General features: G+C 43.2%; 1 long non-coding RNA gene across 2 annotated transcripts in view; it reads right to left on the reverse strand.

The window, feature by feature from the left end:
• Positions 1-14,034: 14,034 nt before the first annotated feature.
• The window catches only part of LOC132539331 (uncharacterized), a 30,311-nt gene continuing 24,918 nt past the window's right edge, over positions 14,035-19,427 (reverse strand). Inside the window, exon 3 of one of the 2 annotated variants that reach the window (XR_009550580.1) lies at positions 14,035-14,439. This is a non-coding gene — a long non-coding RNA (uncharacterized LOC132539331). Of the gene's footprint in view, positions 14,440-14,553; positions 14,826-19,427 lie in introns of those variants that run through there. The other variant, XR_009550581.1, reaches the window with a different exon arrangement.

Genomic DNA, 19,427 nt, shown 5'->3' on the forward strand with positions numbered 1-19,427 from the left:
TACTTTAGTATTTGGATTGATAAGGTTTCTGCTTGTGATTGTGACTTTTTTTTTTTTTCCAAAACAAAAACTATCCAGACAACAAGGATAAAAAAGTAATTTAAATGTGATCAAGTTTTTGCATAACTGGTGTGTCTCCACTGCCTCAGAAAGGACTAGGGAATCAGAGGTCAACTTGAAGCACCTCATTTATATGATAATTACCAGTAAGTAAGCAGTGGCCACTGACTCATGATACAAATCATTTGTTCCTCTGGGATTTGTGTGTTTACTGGGCAGGAAGTGTGTGATTATGTCCCACTAATTAGTTTCTAGGTGACAGAAAGAATGTAGCACAATTGAGACCAAGTTTGTTAATTGTGGGCTGTTTAGTTTCTTTATTTCCTTGTTATGGCAGAGTTTTTAATTTAATTTTTAATCCACAGGAAGTCTCTTGGTAAATACACACCTGAATAACTGGATACTGTTCTTTCTATTGTCACTTTCGTAGCTTATAACACGCCTTAATGTACTGGTCTTTTGTAATCCTGGTGCCAGTCCTCCAAGGTACATATCATCATTGCTATTAAGTCCCCTTACAGATAAGCAAACTCAAGGCAGAGAAGTTACAGGAAACTGTGAAGATGCTACAGGAGAAATGTATCCCTTTACTTGGTCCCTGAGTGTTCTCTGATTAATAGTTACGGAGAATGCAGGGAGAGTGCAGGACACACACACACACACACTCACACACTCAAACACACAGACACACTCACACACATACTCACACAACACACTCACACACACACACACACTAACACAGACACACACACTCACACACTCTCACACACACACACACACACACACACTAACACAGACGCACACAGACACACACACAGACACACACACTCACACACTCTCACACACACACTCACACACACACTCACACACACTCACACACACACTCACACACACACACACTCACACACACACTCACACACACACACTCACACACACTCACTCACACACACACACACTCACACTCACACACACACACTCACACACACTCACACACACACTCACACACACTCACACATACACTAATGCACACACACGCTCACACACACACTCACACACGCACACTCACACACAAGAGGCTTCAACTGTGACTCCCAGTGCTGCATGTGCTGGATGGCACTTGGGCTTCTCCTTCTAACTATTCCATATGAGAGCAATGAGATAATTCTTTTTAAAAAAAAAAATATGAGTAATAGTAATGAGTAGCCAGAAACTATCATTGCTTAGCTGACTTTTATGTCTTATTTATTTATTTATTTATTTATAAAAGAATATTATCAACAAGGCCATAGGATAAGAGAGGCACAATTTCACACAGTTCCCACCACCAGAGTTCCCTGTCCCATCCCCTCCACTGGAAGCTTCCCTATTCTTTATCCCTCTGGGAGTCTGGACCCAGGATCTTTATGGGGAGCAGAAGATGGGAGTTCTGGCTTCTGTAATTGCTTCTCCACTGGACATGGGTGTTGGCAGGTGGATCCACACCCCCAGCCTATCTCTGTTGTTCCCTAGTGGGGCAGGGCTCTGGGGAGGGGAGGGTCCAGGACATATTGGTGGGGTCCTCTGCCCAGGGAAGTCAGGATGGCATCATGGCAGCATCTGCAACTTGGTGTCTAAAAAACATAAGATATAAAGCAGAACAAATTGTTTTTTTATTTACTTATTTTTCTTTTTTGTTGCCCTTGTTTTTATCATTGTTGTTATTGTTGTTATTAATGTTGTTGTTGCCAGATAAGACAGAGAGAAATGGAGAGAGGAGGGGAAGACAGAGAGGGAGAGAGAAAGATAGACACCTGCAGACCTGCTTCACCGCCTGTGAAGCGACTCCCCTGCAGGTGGGGAGCCAGGGGCTCAGATTGGGATCCTTATACCAGTCCTCGAGTTTTGTACTGTGTCTGCTTAACCCTCTGCACTACAGCCTGACTCACACAAATTGTTTAATAATCAGGAACCTGAAGGTAAGAATAGAGCAAATGCCATTTGGGGTCTCCATTTTGGAAAAAGCTAGGTCTATTTTAGCTATATTCTAAGGGGGCCATGACTTTACTAATTTTTGCCTGAGCCCAACAGCTAACATGCAGATGGGCTAAGGTATTGTCTGGGTAGATGGTGTCAGAGTTGAAAATAGGACTAGAAAGCTGGATAAGGGAAGAGAAATAGCTCCCAAATATGGATAAATTATATAAACACTGTTAACTGTAAATCCTATCGATTTGATCTGGGGCCCATATTCAGCACAGGAGCCTGTGCAACCTCTGCATCCATGTAGGTCTGAACTCACGTTCTGTGGCCATGACTAGAAATGTTCTCGGCTGTGCCCATTGCCAGACCCATCTTCCTCAAGTGGCAGAGGATTTTGGCCCAACCTCCATTCTGAGAATGGGGCAGTCCCTACCATTGTTGACCCACCTTGAGGGCAAGGTCTGTAGAAAAGACTATGAAGAAAAGAGAGAGGAAGAAACTGCTGTATTTAGGTTCTCTCTGTGTAGAGCACTTACATTACAATGTCAGGATCCAGGTTCAAGTCCCTGGTCTCCACCTGCGGGAGGAAGCTTTGCAGGTGGTGGAACAATTATGGAGGTATCTCTCCTTCTCTCTTCCCCACCTCTCTCACTCTAGTTCCCTCATCTCTGGCAAAAGAAAGAAAAGGGGGAAATGGCTTTTGGGAGTGGTAGAGCTGGGAAGGCACCAAGACCCAGAAATGACCCTGGTGGGGAAAAATAAATAATAATAAAAAGACCGACTGTGTTGGCCATGGAGGGGGGGCCGGGTACAGCTATTGGGAGAAGGTTTATCAACTCGGAGAGGTTGTGTTTTCATAAAGGGATGGAGCTTCACTGAGCAAAAGTAAAATAAAAAGCAAAGGAGTGGTATTTGTAGTCCTGCCGGAAACAGATGCGACAAGTAGACAGGCACGTCAAGTTTGGGAACAAACGCCCCACAAAGACCCTAACAGTCAATACACAGAAAACGTTTGGAAAATATGAAAACTAATGAGGAAGCACAGTGAACAAGACATCTCTCACTATGCCCAGGCAAAATAGAAATTATAATTAGATGAATAAGATGTTTGGGTTTTCTCATGATTTGAATGTTTCAATGATGCCAAAATGAATATTTCAAGGGTAGATAGAATATCATTACTATTGGAAAGGAAACGAAGGTTGGAGAGAAACCACTTCTACCTGCAGTATAGCACTCACTACATTTGTCTCCCAGGCAAATGCTTCCTGCATATGTATGACAGAGCCTTTCTGACAAATCCAGTGATTTTGCCTGGAAGATGGGAGAAATGCTTGCTGGTATGGAACCCAGAGGCCCTGTGCCATGGGTGATGTGGGAGGAGTATTATCTCTGAGACATAAGATTTTGCTCTACTTTTAAAAAGCCTTGGGCAAAACGTAGAGATCACTGGAACCAGACACTATCTTGCTATAGGTAGAGTGTTGCATGGTCTGATAGGCAAAATGGTCCTGGTATAGAAGATTAAACTTTACAGACTCAGAGGGCATCAGGTTTGCAGTAATAGCTTTCTTGATCTGCAAATGATCTTGGTGAATATCTTCACAAATTCACAATAAAAAATAAATGGGACCCAGGGCTATGTTATTAATTTTATGTTAGATCTCCACAAGCTTCCCTCAACTTAGGCTCTTAAGTGACATCTCAGAAGAATATTAGCAATAACTAATGTGTCCATCAAGGTTTTCAAAAAAAAAATCAGAATGATTCGCATATAGGGAGAATTTTTAAAGATTTGGCTCAGGTGTTTATGGAGACTGGGTAAATCCAAATTCTCTGGGGTGGGCTGGCATTCTGGAGATTGCAGTAGGACAGGTGTTGTAGCTGACATCTGAAGGCTCACTTGGCAACAGAATCCCCTGCCCCTTTTTGAAGGGACGATGCATTCTTCTGTTCTCTTCAGAACTCCGGTTGATTAGGAGGCTCTATCCATGTTAGGAATAGTGTTCTGTTTTACTTAAAGTCCAGCAATGCACACGTACATCTTATCCACAGACATCCACAGAAACATGCAAAATACCACTAATCAAGGTTTTGTGATTCAACACAATGGATAGATAAAATTAATCATTAAATCATTAGGGCAGTGGAGATAACATAATGGTTATGCAAACAGACTCTCAAGCCTGAGGCTCCCAAGTCACAGGCTCAACCTCCTGCACCACCATCAACCAGAGTTGACCAGAGCTTTGGTAAAAAAAAAAAATTGAAAAAAATTAAAGTGAATCATTAAACAAGACTGGTGAGATATTATAGTCAAGGACTTTTCCACTGTGATTTCTATTATGCAAGCTTTGTAAAAGTGTGTGGGGAGCTGTGGGGGTTAAAATGACTATGTCCTCAAAGGCAAGAGATTCAGTTGACTAGTGATGCCATAATACAGCATTTTGCTGGTGCATTTGGGAAGCCCAAGAATGAACGTGGGGAGTAGGATGTGACTCTTGGCAGCAGATTCCAGTAGGTCTGGGTGAAGGTGGTACCTGTGGAAGCCGCTACTGACTGTGTGAGCACCTTGATACGTACTTCCAGGCTAGAAGAGCACCCTTCTGATGTACGCAGTAAAGGGGGTTTGTAAAGTCACAGGAGGTTTCAAAGATGGACTCAGGAGTCTCTCCTTAGCTGCTAGCGCCATTGCCATCACAGCTACCAGTCTTCACTATCATCGTGCACAGCCGCTAGTGTTGATCACGTGCTGTACACACGTGATCTTTCATATAATTCCTCAGACAGAATCTCTGAATCTCTAAATGAGGAGCTGGGTGTGCCTCTCTGGGTAGCTAATCCATCCAGTGTTAAGAAGTTACCAAGTTCTGGGAAGTTGTCAGATAAGGAGGGTCCTTACCAGCCACGTGCATCACTCTCCAGTGCAAGGCCAAGCTTGTCTCTACCCTGGCAGATACCCATCTGCTTTCCCCAGCATCTTCAAAGACTTCAACTGCCTTCCCGTGTTCTTTGCTAATCGAGGAAGGAATCTGTTGAGATGTGTTTGTGAGTGGTGACCTGCATTTCATTCCAATGTATCTAGCTGCAGTTGAGTCCTATTTGGCCATCCTTATGCCATTATTGGCCAACATCTCTGCTTGGCACCTTTCCTCACTTCATGCATGGCTGTTTAACCCTTCACTCCCTCTCACATCCCTGGTCTTACAGGGACAGCAGTTTCAGCAACTGCCTCACTGAAGTGTAGGGCCAGCGAGGCACACACCCCTGCACTTAGTGTCAGCTCTGACTCTGACTTTCCCCACCCTTGCTTCCTTCCGCCCATTGGTGGTCCTGGATGCCTCGTCCACACCAAGCAATTTAGAAGAGTTCTGGCTGTTGCCAGGCACTGTATGTGAAGAAGAAAAGGGAAGATTCTTAGTGACCATTTTCTTGGCAAGCTAATTCTTTTTTATTCTTTTAGTTTTTATTTATAAAAATGAAACACTGATAAAACCATAGGATAAGAGTGGTACAACTCCATACAATTCCCACCACCAGAACTCCGTATCATATCCCCTCCCCTGATAGCTTTCTTATTCTTTATACCTCTGGGAGTATGGGCCCAGGGTCATTGTGGGATGCAGAAGGTGGAAGATCTGGCTTCTGTAATTGCTTCCCCGCTGAGCATGGGTGTTGACAGGTGGATCCATACTCCCAGCCTGTCTCTCTCTTTCCCTAGTGGGGCAGAGCTCTGGGGAAGCAGAGCTCCAGGACACATGGTGGGGTCATCTGCCCAGGGAGGTCGGTTGGCATCATCCTAGCATCTGGAACCCGGTGGCTGAAAAAAAGAGTTAACATATAAAGCCAAACAAATTGTTGACTAATCATGAACCTAAAGGCTGGAATAGTGCAGATGAAGATTTGGGGTCTCCTTTTTGGAAATAGCTAGTAGGCCTATTTCAGTCATATTCCAAAGGGCCCACGACTATACTAGTTTTTTTCTGAGCCTGACCTCTGATATGCAGGTGGACCCAAGTTATTGTCTGGGGAGATGATGTCATGGCTGGAAAAAGGGCTAAAAAGTTGGATCAGGGAAGAGAGTAGCTCCCAAATATGAGAAAGGTTTATAAATATTGTTGACTGTTAACCCCATTGATTTGATCTGGGGCCCATAATTAGCTTAGGAGCCTATGTGACCTCTGCATCCCTGTAGGTCTGAGCTCACATTCTGTGGTCATGAGTAGGAACATTTCAAGCTGCCCCAATTTCAGGACCCATCTTCCTCAGGTGTAACATAGAGTCTGTTGTCCAGCCTCCTTTCAGAGGATGGAATATTCTCTACTGTTGTTAATCCGTATTGAGGGCAAGGTCCTATGGGGCCCCACAAAGGAGTCTACTGTGTTGTTACTGATAGAGATGACCAGTGACAGGGGTGAGAGGGATCTGTTCGAGGTTTAGGCCCAACATGTCTGTGTGGGAATCCCAGGACTCCCCAACTACGACCCCAGGTGATGGAGTGGCCTGATGATGACTAAAGAGTCGTTGTTAAAGTATGCCAGTCTCGGCAAGCTAATTCTTGACAAGAATTATTTTCGAACTTTTCCTCCCAATGGTTAGGTAAATTATTGTCATGCTTGAGGTACAGAACTCCCAGGTTCAGTCTCCAGAATCACCATCAGCCAGAGCACAGCAGTGCTTTGGTAGAAAAAAAAATTAAAAAAGAACTTTTCCCCTAGGATCAAGCAAGGGTATATTTTCCCCAAAGAGTTTAACATCAGAGAAGGGAGATGGTCTCTCCCATAGAGGGATCTGCACATATGTGGTCCACCCGGGAAACTAGGCACAGCTTGTCCCAGGGGTGAGGAGAAATAGATCAGTTAGGTGAAAGGCTGGGAATTAAAGTGGGAATAAGTTTATAGAGCCTTTGCAAAGCTATCCTGTGGAGTGTGACCTTCTTTCAGTAGGCACTAGGGAGCCATTGCAAGTTGTTTTTGAAAACAGGTGTAACAAGCACGAAATGCTGAAATAATTAAGGAGAATTAAGCAGTAAAGAGCATGATGTACAGGGACTTATAATGAGGAGCTTCATAAAGTTGTGGATTTTTGGGAGTCAGGCTGTAGCGCAGCGGGTTAAGCGCAGGTGGCGCAAAGCACAAGGACCAGTATAAGGATCCCGGTTCAAGCCCTGGCTCCCCACCTGCAGGGGAGTCGCTTCACAAGCGGTGAAGCAGGTCTGCAGGTGTCTGTCTTTCTCTCCCCCTCTCTGTCTTCCCCTCCTCTCTCCATTTCTCTCTGTCCTATCCAACAACAATAATGACAACAATAATAACTACAACAATAAAACAACAAGGGCAACAAAAGGGAATAAATAAAATAAATATATAAAAAATATTTTTAAAAAAATGAAAAAAAAAGTTGTGGATTTTTGGTTCAGAAGTCTGTTTTTAATTCACGACTGACAAAAATCATCCCTAATAATGAGTGGGGAGACATGAGAATATGTTGCGGGAAGGGGTTTTGTAGTCCATGATACAGCAAATACATAATGTAAAAAGCACTGGGTATTTGTTGGTATGCTTCTAATTCTGCTTCTAAGACCCCTTCTGTTTCATTGGTTTAATCCCCCTGCTTAACCCTGTATTCTATTGACATAACCACTGTTAACTGAGCACCGCCCTGCCTGCAGGGCATTGGTTTAATCCCCCTGCTTACACAGTGTTCTATTGACATAACCACTGTTAACTGAGCACCGCCCTGCCTGCAGGGCATTGGTTTAACCCCACTGGTTCAGGATGTCTTTTTGCTCCGCCCTCTCTCCTAGTACACCCTGATTTCCACCAGTCTCTTTTCACTCCACCCTCTATGTCACATCCTGTTTCCACCCTACTTGGCGAGTATATATAAGGACAGGATTGTGATTAGAGATAGCTTAGATTGCGCTGCGTTCCACATGAATAAAGATTGAACTGCGTACCACTCAGCCATGAGTCTCTGGTCATCTCTGTCTCCCACCCACAAAGCTAGCCCAGCAGGTATTAAGTACCATGTGGTGATTGGGTTAAGAGAGCTCAGTCAGTGCTTATGACTGTAGTTGATATATATATATTTTTTTTTTTCAAGTAGCTGATTTTCAGAATGGCTTTCCAGCCAGAGTTAATAAAGATAATGCATCTAAGACTGAGACATTCTGATTTGGGTTTGTAACAACTAAAAAGCCTTTGTTGCCAGAGAAAACCTTGAATATCAGTAAGTTACCTCTCATCAAGGGAGAGTATTATACCTACACAAAAATCTCAGAGGACACAAAACCATCAGTAGTAGTTCAATTTCTGTTTGTCACTCTTTAAAATTAGAATGAAGACCTTCTTGCCTTTGGTCCTAAAATGATACCTCTAATGAGATTTGGAGGGTGTAAGCAAGAGATTGGTTGGGGTGGGGCGGTATAAATACTGATGTTAATTTCAGGGTGGTGAAACTTACATTGCAGACTCTCATTGCTTGCTTTCTGAAAATTTATATTACTTACATCCTGAAGTCACCTTTGGTCGTCTTCTTTACCACTAAACTTTTGGCTCCTATGGATCTTAAGAGTAGCTCTGGACCAAAATTCTTTATGGGGAGCAGAAGATGGGAGTTTGGGCTTCTGTCATTGCTTCTCCTCTGGACATGGATGTTGGCAGGTGGATCCACACCCCCAGCCTGTGTCTGTCTTTCCCTAGTGGGGCAGGGCTCCGGGGAGGGGAGGTTCCAGGACACAGTGGTGAGGTTGTCTGCCCAGGGAAATCAGGGTGAATTTATGACAACATGTGCAACTTGGTGGCTGAAAGGCACTAAGGTATAAAGCAGGATAAAATATGTAATAAACAGGAACCAAAAAATTAGGAATAGATTAGATGAGAATGGGTATCGTAAGGTGGTAAGAAGCTAGGAAGTCTATTTTTGGTATGTTCTGAGGGGTCCATGACTTCAGTAATTTTCGCTTGAGCTGGATAGATATGGAGGTGGACTAAAAATATTTTCTGAGAAGATGGTGTCAGAGTTGGGAATAGGGCTAGAAAGCTGGATCAGGGCAGAGAATAGCTCATGAACTTGAAGAAAATATATAAATAACATTAGATGTTTATCCCATCGACCTGACCCTGGGCCCATATATATTCTCAATTAGCACAGGAGCCCGTGTGACCTCCAAGTCCCTGTAGGTCTGAGCTCACAGTCCATGATTACAGCTGGGAACATTCTAGGCTGTACTCATGTCAGGACCCGTCTTCCTCGAGGGGCAGAGCAGGCTGACCAGCCTCCCTTCAGAGAGTGGGGAGTCCCCACTATGGCTGCTCTGCAGTGAGGGCAGGTCCTGGAGAGGCCACAGGAGGGCTTGTGATGATGTTGCTGATGGAAGTGACCAGTGATGGTGGAGAGAGGGATCTGTTAGAGGTCTGGGACCATTAAAATCTATGTGGGAATCCCAGGATTCCCTGAGTAGGGCCCCAGATGATGGGGTGGCCTGGTATAGACTAAAAAGGTCATCATTAAGTGGCCCAGTCTCTTACCCATATATTCAAGTTTTATAGTCCTGTTGTTGTGTGCCACGGAGAAGAGAGAGAGGAGGTCCAGAGCGAAGAGGGAACACAAATCTTTATTTGCGCTGGCACCTCAGAGTTGGGTGCTAGAGAAGCAGGTTGGGCCACGTGGAGGTAGCAAAAATGGCCGCCTCACGCAGTAACCTTTCCTGTGTCTGAACACCAGAGTGAAGCGCTGGCAAGAGAGTGAGGTGCGGAAGAAGAAAGGCTTTTATAGGAGCAGCTTTTGTGAGAATGGGAAGGGGGAGGAGTAACCGTAGCACTCCAGGATAGGATGATAACTCTCGTGAGAATGGGAAGGGGGAGGAATGGCCAAAGCACTCCAAATATCGCGGGGAAATAGACAATGCCCTGAGGGCACAACATGGCAAAACAGGCTCTGTGAGAATGTCCAAACTCTCATGGGAACTAGCAGTAGCCTGAGGGGACAACATGGCAGATGTGACTGCATCGGCACAATTTCCCAGCATAGTCCCTTTTTTCATCTGATGAATTTAGACTTTCTCCCAGTTGTTAAAGTGTTGTCGTTTATTGTATCCAAACCAGCATTAGGGTTATGGAGTCTGGCCTCTAGTTAGAGAGGAAATAGACCTAAGATTTTAGTGGGGTCTAAGTTAACCTTAAGTATTACTGCATTTATTTGTTTGATGATTCTAGTAAAGGTTGTCATAGAGATAATACTTGACCTTTATTTGATGTGTATATTTTTTTGCCAGCGTCTCTCTTGGCCAATTGTATACAGTGCTTCTTCTAAAGATTATCAAGGGATGACAGTAATAATGCTGATGCTGTCAGTAGAGATTAGGAGATATGTCTTACTTTCTTTTTGCAGATGGTTGACCAGATAGATAGATTGAGGGAAGTGAAGCAGGGAGCATGAGAGGAGGGTGTCTAGGTCTATGGAGTAAATGTTTGATTAGATTACTTATGGCGCCTTCTTTAGGTCTATCACAGAAAATGATTAAGCACTTCTACCTGAAGGTGTATAGTTGCCTCTGACGTGTGGATATTTGGATACACGGAGCCAGTCCCCTAGGCCCTAGCTTATATCCAGGGTCTGTAACTTTGTTAGAGTGCACCATTTGAAATGGAACTGGGTAGTCCATGTGTTAGGAAAGGTCTCACCAGATTACTGGAGTTGGAAGATTGGCATCTCAGGCTTGGCACCTTTAGATATACTTCAAAGCAGAAAGGCAGTGGCAGCATAACATGGCATAATGACACTGGTTGCTTTGATTTAGTTGAAGTCAGCAGAGGCAGTATCACAGGGTAAGGGATCAAGAGAAGAAACAAAAGGAATACAAGCAGAATCCTAGAGATTCCAGGGCTGGGGGAAAGAAGTTTGGTCCATACCCCTAGCAGAGGAGAAGTGTTAGGGAAAGATAGACCAGAGGGCTCTGAACTCAGGCCCTGGAGAGAGAAGAGGAAAAAAGGAGGACATTGAGGAGTCTCATTGACTTAGAAAGGAAGAGAAGAAAATCTGAAATATATATATAAACTCAGATAACTATAGAAATAATAGTTGACCCATAGCTGTGACCTTAGGAGAACCACTACAGTTTCCAGCGGAGGGAATGGGGACACAGAGCTCTGGCGGTGGGAATCAATATTGCATCGCTAACAAAATAAAAAAATAAAAGAGTGGTTCTGGGTCTGGTGATAACTCACTCAATAAAGGGCACTCTTTCTGAGCATTATTCAAAGGGGAAGATTCACAAGCTGCACACTGGCCCTGTGGTCAGTCGGTCTCTCTCTCTCTCTCCTGCCCTCACTCCCTCTTCCTCCACTTCTTCTTCCCCTTCTTCTTCTTTCTCTTCCTCTCCTCTTATTCTTTTTCCTCTCTCTCTCTCTCTCTCACTCTCATTTTGTCTTCTGATATTGAAAGGTAAAAGAGTCTGCTGGGAGCAGAGGAAATTGGGAAGGTGCAAACATCTTAGGCGGCAAATAATATGAGTAGGTCTGAGAGGATTATTTGTGTTGTGCTGTCCACAGTTGCTTTGGAGCTTCCTAAGGGCTACAGGAGAATTGTCAAGAAACTGGATGGGCTGGGATTAAGAGTACCAGCTAGGCAGGTGGGATCACTAGTCAATGGGACCCAGGGGTCTCTTGAAACTGATAGTTACCAGGGTCTGGGCTGTAGCACACTGGGTTAAGCACACATAGTACAAAGCACAAGGATCCCAGTTCCAGCCCCTGGCTCCCTACCTGAAGGGGGGTTGCTTCACAAGCAGCAAAGCAGGTGTCTATCTTCCTCTTTCCCTCCATAGCTTCCTCTCTCCTTGCAATTTCTCTGTGTCCTATCCAATAAAATGGAGAAAAAGTCTGCCAGTAGCAGTGGACTCATAGTTCTGGCACTGAGCCCCAGTGATAAACCTGGAGGAAAAAGAAAGAAACTGGTAGTTAACAACCTTAGAAAAAAAAATAAAGATTGTATATCACCCTCGGAGATTTTACTTAATTGATTTGAGTTGCACATGTGGAATGGAGAAATATATGTGTGTGCTTTACTTTCTGCTTTTTTTTTTTTTTCTTATTTCCTCCAGGGTTATCACTGGGGCTTCTGTACTATGATTCCACTGCTCCTGGAGACCATTTATTTTCCCACTGTTTTTGTTGCTGCTGTTATTGTTGTTGCTGCTGCTGTTGTTGGATAGGACGGAGAGAAATAGATAGAGGAGGGAAGACAGAGCATGGGAGAGAAAGACAGACACCTGCAGACCTGCTTCACCACTTGTGAAGTGACCCCCCTGCAGGTGGGGAGCTGTGGGCTTGAACTGGGATCTTTATGCCGGTCCTTGTGCTGAGCGCTTCTGTTTGTTTTTGTTTTGTTTTGTTTGTTCTTTTAACTTCATTGAAGAATATTTGAGAAATATAGTTATACATATGCATATATATTATAAAGCATATCCTGTGATGTTTTCAGATAGCTGAAAAGTTGTGGAATGATTATCAAGTTCAGAATAACTGAAATTTTTACCCTCTGAGTACTATTTATACTCTTTGGTTCTTGGTAGTGGGATACCCAGCCCTTGCTCCTGATTTTGTGTTAAAGTTATGGGATAGATTAGTCTTAGGCACCTACCAGGGCATGGAAGATGGTAACAAGTGTAGTAAGTATGATAAGCAGTTTTGTGCTTTCCTCTCAGGTCACTATGTCTGAAGTCAGGCAGAAAGCATCCTGAAAATTCAGCTACAACTTGACCTAAGGATGAAAGAAGGAAAGCCTGGCTTTCTGATATCCTATGCAGTGGACCTTCTGCTGGTGTTTTATTTATTTTTTAAATGGAACTCTGTTACCATGGCTGGTAACAGTGATTCTTTGGCCCCAAGTTTGTATTCTTTCATTACTTTCTTGAGAGAGAGAATGAGAAGAGCGGAGATGGCATATCCCAACACTGCCACACCCTGGTGTCCCCAAGTGGTGCTTGGAGTTGCACTGAAGTCTGTATTCACCAGGCAGCCTGTGTTCTGGAAGAGCCACCCTAGGGCCACTGGGTCGTTTGACTGTCCTGTATTGATGCTGGGAGTTCCCGCCTCTCTTCTGGGAAGCACCACTTTCTGCTTCTGGATGTCTGTCTGCTACTTAGCTGTTGAAGGTGATCACTTCCTTGATACAAGGCGCAGCTTCTGTCTGTCCATTTACGGATTGTCCTTCTAGCTCTCATTCCCTGTTGGCTGCTCTGCACGGAATCTGCCCTCTTTCTCTGGCTTTTCAACTTGGCACTCACCAGTCTTCTCTCTTGCTCTTAGTTTCTGCATTCTTCCCTCTATAATTCCCCCTCAACTTTCAACCACACAAATACAGCCTCTCGGGCAGAAGTCAGAGTCAGTGACTTTATGCTTCCATTGCTGCCATGAGAGCAGTCTTTCCCTCACTCCAACAGTGGTAGCCTTCATGCTGAGAGAGCTTTGTTCCCAGGATACAGAGAGCTACAAAGAAAAGGAGGCGTGTCGATGTGTACTGTCCAGCGGGAGAGAAGGCTCCTAAGCTGAAATATGGACCCAGATAATAGCCTATGCTGGGCTTGAAAACTAGTTGGGCAATCTGTCTTGACTTGAGTTGAAACTTTCCCTACTGAATTGCCCTCTTGGGGATCGGATCTATTCAAATTGATCTTTCCTATGGCCAGGCACATCATTTAGAGATGTTTCTGTGAAGATGTGCTGTTTTCATGCTTAGGGAAGCACACTGCGTGCTGAGTGAGACTGAAGGAGATGCCGGATTAATTCATTATTTCCACGGCAGTGTTCTTTTCCCGGGAAAGGACTGCTCTAATAAGACAGGTGGCTGTGCATGCCATGGCGTGCCTGCCTCTGTAGGAAGCTTGGCAGTCCTCTCTCCAGAAAACTCAGCTCTGCCGTTTGTTGTCTGAGGCGCTTGAATGTGGTATGAGTTTACAGTCCCACTCCTGGCCGTGTTATAGAAACAGTGGGGGAAAGGATGACAATGGAAATTATGGCTGAGAATGCTTTACTTCAAGCCTTTCAAAATGGACAGCCTTGTGCAGGGCTGTGGGTCTGTTTGCAGCACCCTGCCTGCAAGACTGAACGGCTGCTGTTTCCAGCCAAATACAGGCGACAGTGGGGCCACTTCAGACCATCAGTGTGGCAATATTATCACGCTGCTGAGTCCCTGCTTCTGTCAGTAAGCCATCATTATGCCTCATGAGCCGACTGCAGGAGAGGGACCAGGTGACAAATACACCATTATGTTGCATTTTAATGCGTGCCAATCAGCTTAATTCAGGCCCTGACATTCGTCTCAGGTACTGCTCTTTTCCACAGCAGATGCCCGCCTGTTTCTTTGCCTTTCAGTTCCCAAAGGTTTCTCAGGGAATGGGGAGGCACCAGGAGAGGTCACCTGCAAAGAAATAGAAAGGAATGGAATCCGTGGGTTGGTTGAGCTTTTTCCAATTAAGTACCAGCGATTTATTCCCAAGCCCCACAAACCTCAGTGCCTGAGCAGTTTGCACGTTGGCCCATCTATTTGGAGATCAGACACTGAGCTACCCAGCGGACCACAGGGAAGTTGTGCTGTCAGAGGTCACTGGCGACTCTGTTGATCTTGGAGGACTTGGGAATCCTCTGAGGACTAAAGTGTGTTCATTAGGGAGGCGTGTGAAGTGCGTCTGTGATGTCTGCCATCACTCAGAGGTCTCTGGAGGTTATTGTCTCTGACAAGATGGCTGCTTCCTGGAGGCTGTGGGGGATTCACTCGCCAACTCCGGGTCACTGTAGCCTGTCTTTCTACAAGAGACAGCTGAGTCAGTCATCAGAGAAATCCTTCTGTCCCGCCATACCTCTTCCGTAGGAGGACAGGCCCACTTTTTAATTAAAACGACTTGTTTGTGTACTCAACACAATTACTACATTGTAAAAAGCTGGAATGTTTTATTCCAAGCAAGACTGAAAGCAACGCATGTGCTTTGGTGATCTCATTGGTTTTCAGGTGTTGTCACTTAACACAGCTGGATTTAAAAAAAAAACAATAAACTTTTAATTTGCTACATTTGTTGAAACACCTTGGTTGTGTTCTAGACAGTTTTATGTAAAAACTCTTAGTTCTTACTCTATTTGAAAAATTCCTTAGCCCAGGGTCCCCCATGATCTGTATGGAAAATAAGTAACAACGGACAACACTTTGCTTTAAATATATGTAAAAGATATGTGTGTGTGTGTGTGTGTGTGTGTGTGTGTGTGTGTGTACTATGTGTATATAATGTAATATAACATACACACTCATTTATGTGCAGGTACCTTTGATTCTGGGATTGAACTCGATCTTATACTTGTAAGTCCAGCACCACCTCCTGTTGGTCTGCTTCTAATTCTGCTTCTAAAACCCCTTCTGTTTCATTGGTTTAATCCCTCCTGCTTAACATTGTATTCTATTGGCATAACCACTGTTAACTAAGCACCGCCCTGCCTGCAGAGCATTGGTTTAATCCCCACTGGTTCATGATGTCTGTTTGCTCCGCCCCCCTCCTAGTACATCCTGACTTGCACCAGTCTTTTTTCACTCCACCCTCTCTATGTCACATCCTGTTTCCACCCTACTTGGATAGTATATATATAAGGACAGGATTGTGATTAGAGATGGCTTAGATTGCGCCGTGTTCCACATGAATAAAGAGATACTGCTTCCCAGCTCAGCCATGAGTTCCTGGTCGTCTGTCTCCTGTCCATGAAGCTAGCCGCGCATAATGGCGCCCTGAACAGGGACTGGCAACCTCCCAGGACACATAATTTGTTTTGTAAAAGTGGATTTATTGGAATTAACAGTTGGTTTTTTATTTTGAGACAATTACTTTACTGCTTCGGAGTGAAAAGTCCATCCTGTAAGGACTGATAATTCCAGAAGATGGCTGGCTTTCCTTCCCTGTTCTAGCACAGTGGAAATATACTCATCAACCACTCTTTCTTTCTTGTAAACAAGGAATCCAGGGACTCACTTTATACTGTTTTATCAAATGAGTCACATTCTTAGGATACAGAGGTCTGTGGACTCTTCCAGTTGCAGAAAAATAATACACCAAACTCAAACATAGAACCATTTAACATGGAATATGAAATATAAACCTTTAAAAAAGTCACACTTTTTTTATGATTACCAATTCTCTACTCACTAGCTTCTCAATGTGTTTATTTCTGTTTTTCATCAAAGACCTGTTGAGTTGTTGGAAAAGTCACGATGCATTTTTGCATAGAGAAACACGTGTGGCCAGCAGGTGGCAGATCAGGTTGGGTGCACATAACACTATGCTCAAGGACCTGGCCTCAACCCCTTGCTCCCCACGTGCAGCAGGATGCTGCTTCATGAGTGGTGACGCAGGTCTGCAGGTGTCTCTCTCTCTCTCTCTAGCTCCCCTCCCCTCTCAAATTCTCTGTGTTCTATCAAATAAAATGGAAAAGAGAAAGATGAAAAATGGCTAGCAGGAGTTGTGCATTTGTAGTTTAAGCACGAAGCCTCAGCAATAATCCTGGAGAAAAAAAATGCCATGACTTTTTCATAACCCAATAGTTAGCAGATGTCTATCAATTCATGTATATCATGCTTCTACTTCATGTCTCTATCGTGAAATGTTTACTTCAGTATTGTATGTAGCTTTAGCACTACATTTTTCCTGGAATTGTATTTTATTTTGTTTTTGATTTCTTTATTGCAGGATTAATGGCTTACAGTCAATGGTAAAATACAATAGTTTGTACATGTTTTAACATTTCCCCATTTTCCACATAGCACTTCAACTTCCACTAGGTCCTCCTCTACCATCATGTTCCAGGACCTGAAACCTCCCTCCACCCCAGAGTCTTTTACTTTGGTGCAATAAACCAACTCCAGTCCAAGTTCTGCTTAGTGATTTCCTTCTGATCTTGTTTCTCAACTTCTTCCTGTGAGTGAGATCATCCCATATTCATCCTTCTATTTCTGACTTATCTCACTTAACATGATTCCTTCAAGCTCCATCCAAGATGAGGTGAAGCAGGTGAATTCACCATGTTTAATAGCTGAGTCGTATTCCATTGTGCATCTAGACCACAGCTTTCTTAGCCACTCATCTGTTGTTAGAGACACCTGGGTTGCTTCCAGGTTTTGCCTATTACCAGTTGTGCTGATATTTTTGGATGGGTGTGTTGGGTTCCATAGGATATATTTCCAGGAGAAGAATTGCAGGATAATAGGGTAGGTCCACTTCTAGCCTTCTGAGAGTTCTCCAGACTGCTCTCCACAGGGGCTGGACCCATTGACATTCCCACCGGCAGTGCAGGAGGGCTCTTTTGTCCCCACAACCTCTCCAGCATTTGTTGCTGCTACCTTTTTTGATGTCTGACATTCTCACAGGAGTGAGGTGGTATGTCATTGTTGTCTTTATTTGCATTTCTCTGACAATGACTTGGAGCATTTTTCATGTATTTCTCGGCCTTTTAGATCTTTTCTGTTGTAAATATTGTGTTCATATCCTCTCCCCATTTTTGGATGGGGTCATTTTTGTTGTTGTAGTTGTTGTTATTGCTGAGTTTGGTGATCTCTGTGTATATTTTCATTCCTCTTGCCTGGTGTATGGTATTTAAAGATTTTTCCATTCTGTGAGGAGTCTCTTTGTGTGGTGGTTTCTTTTGCTGTGCAGAAGCTTTTTAATTTGATGTATTCTATTTTTTTATTTTTGTTTTAGTCTTCTATGTATTTGATAGTTTCTGGTCTAACTTCCAAGTGCTTGATCTATTTCAAACTTAATTTTGAGTTTGGTGAAATATAGTGCTTCAGTCTCATTCTTCTGCATGTTTCAAATCAATTTTTCCAACACCATTTGTTGAAGAAACTCCCCTTCCCCTATTTGATAGTCTGGGCACCTTTGTCAAAGAGTAGATGTCCATGGGTGTGAGGGCTTACTTCTGGGCTCTCAATTCTGTTACACTGGTCATTGTGTCTGTTCCTGTTCCAGTATCAAGCATGTTTTTATGACAATGGCCCTATAATACAGTCTGAGACCTGGGAGTGTGATGCCTCCAGCTCTGTTCTTTCTTCTCTAGATTGTTTTGGCAATTCTAGGTATTTTATGGTTCCTACAGACATTTGTAGCTTTTGTTCTATCTTTAAAAAATTTGGATGGTAACTTCATGGTAATTGCATTAAATTTGTATATAACTCTGGCTAGGACACTCATTTTGATGATGTTAATTCTTCCAAACCCATGAACATGGAATATCTTTCCACTTCTTTGTGTCTTTTTCTATGTCCTTGAGTAGTGACTCATAATTTTCAGTATACAAGTCTTTCACTTCTTTTGTTAGATTTATTCCTGGATACTGTATTGTTTTTGTTGTTATAGTAAAAGGGATTGGTTTCTGGATTTCATCTTCTTTTAACTTAGTGTTTGCATAGAGGAATGCCACTGACTTTTGAATGTTAATTTTGTAGCCTGACACTTTACTATATTGCCTGGTAATTTCCAAAAGCTTCCTGATGGATTATTTAGGTTTTTCTATGTATACTATCATGTCATCTGCAAATAGGGAGACTTTGACTTCTTCTCTTCTAATCTGTATGCCTTTAATTCCTTGCTCCTGCCTGATTGCTATGGGAAGAACTTACAACACTATATTGAATAGTAATGGTGATAGTGGGCAGCCCTGTCTAGTACCTGATCTGAGGGGAAATGCTTCCAGTTTTTCACCATAGAGTATGATGTTGGCTGTAGGTTTGCTATATATAGACTCCACTATTAGGAGGAATTTTCCATCTCTTCCCATTTTTGTAGCGTTTTGATCATGAAGGGATGTTGGATTTTGTCAAAAGCTTTCTCTGCATCTATTTACATAATCCTTGGGTCTTTGGTTGCTTTTATTGATCAGTGCATCATGTTGATTGATTTATGTATATTAGGCCAAACCTGCACCCCTGGGATAAACTTCACTTGATCATGATAAACAATCTTTTTAGTTTCTGATGTATCTTGTTGGCTAGAATTTTGTTCAATATTTTAGCATCTATGTTTGTCAAAGATATTGGTCTATAGTTTTCTTTGTTTGTTGTTATATTCCTGTCTTCTTTAGGTATCAGAATGATGTTGGCTTCATAGAAACTGGAAGGGGGAGTATTCCTGTTTCTTCAATATTTTGGAAGAGTTTTAAAAGCAGAGGTAATAACTTTTCCTTGAAGGTTTGTAGAACTCACTTGTTCTACAAACCTTCTACTTGTCCATCTGGTTTTTATTATTGGAAAGGTTTTTGATAAGTGTTTCAGTTTCTTTGGCTGTGATTGGCTTGTTCATATTTCCTAGATCCCCTTTGTTTAATTTTGGAAGTTTGTAGGTACCTAGGAAATTGTCCATTTCTTCCAGGTCCTCT

Source organism: Erinaceus europaeus, chromosome 7 (genome assembly GCF_950295315.1).
Source record: "Erinaceus europaeus chromosome 7, mEriEur2.1, whole genome shotgun sequence".
NCBI lineage: Eukaryota > Metazoa > Chordata > Mammalia > Eulipotyphla > Erinaceidae > Erinaceus > Erinaceus europaeus.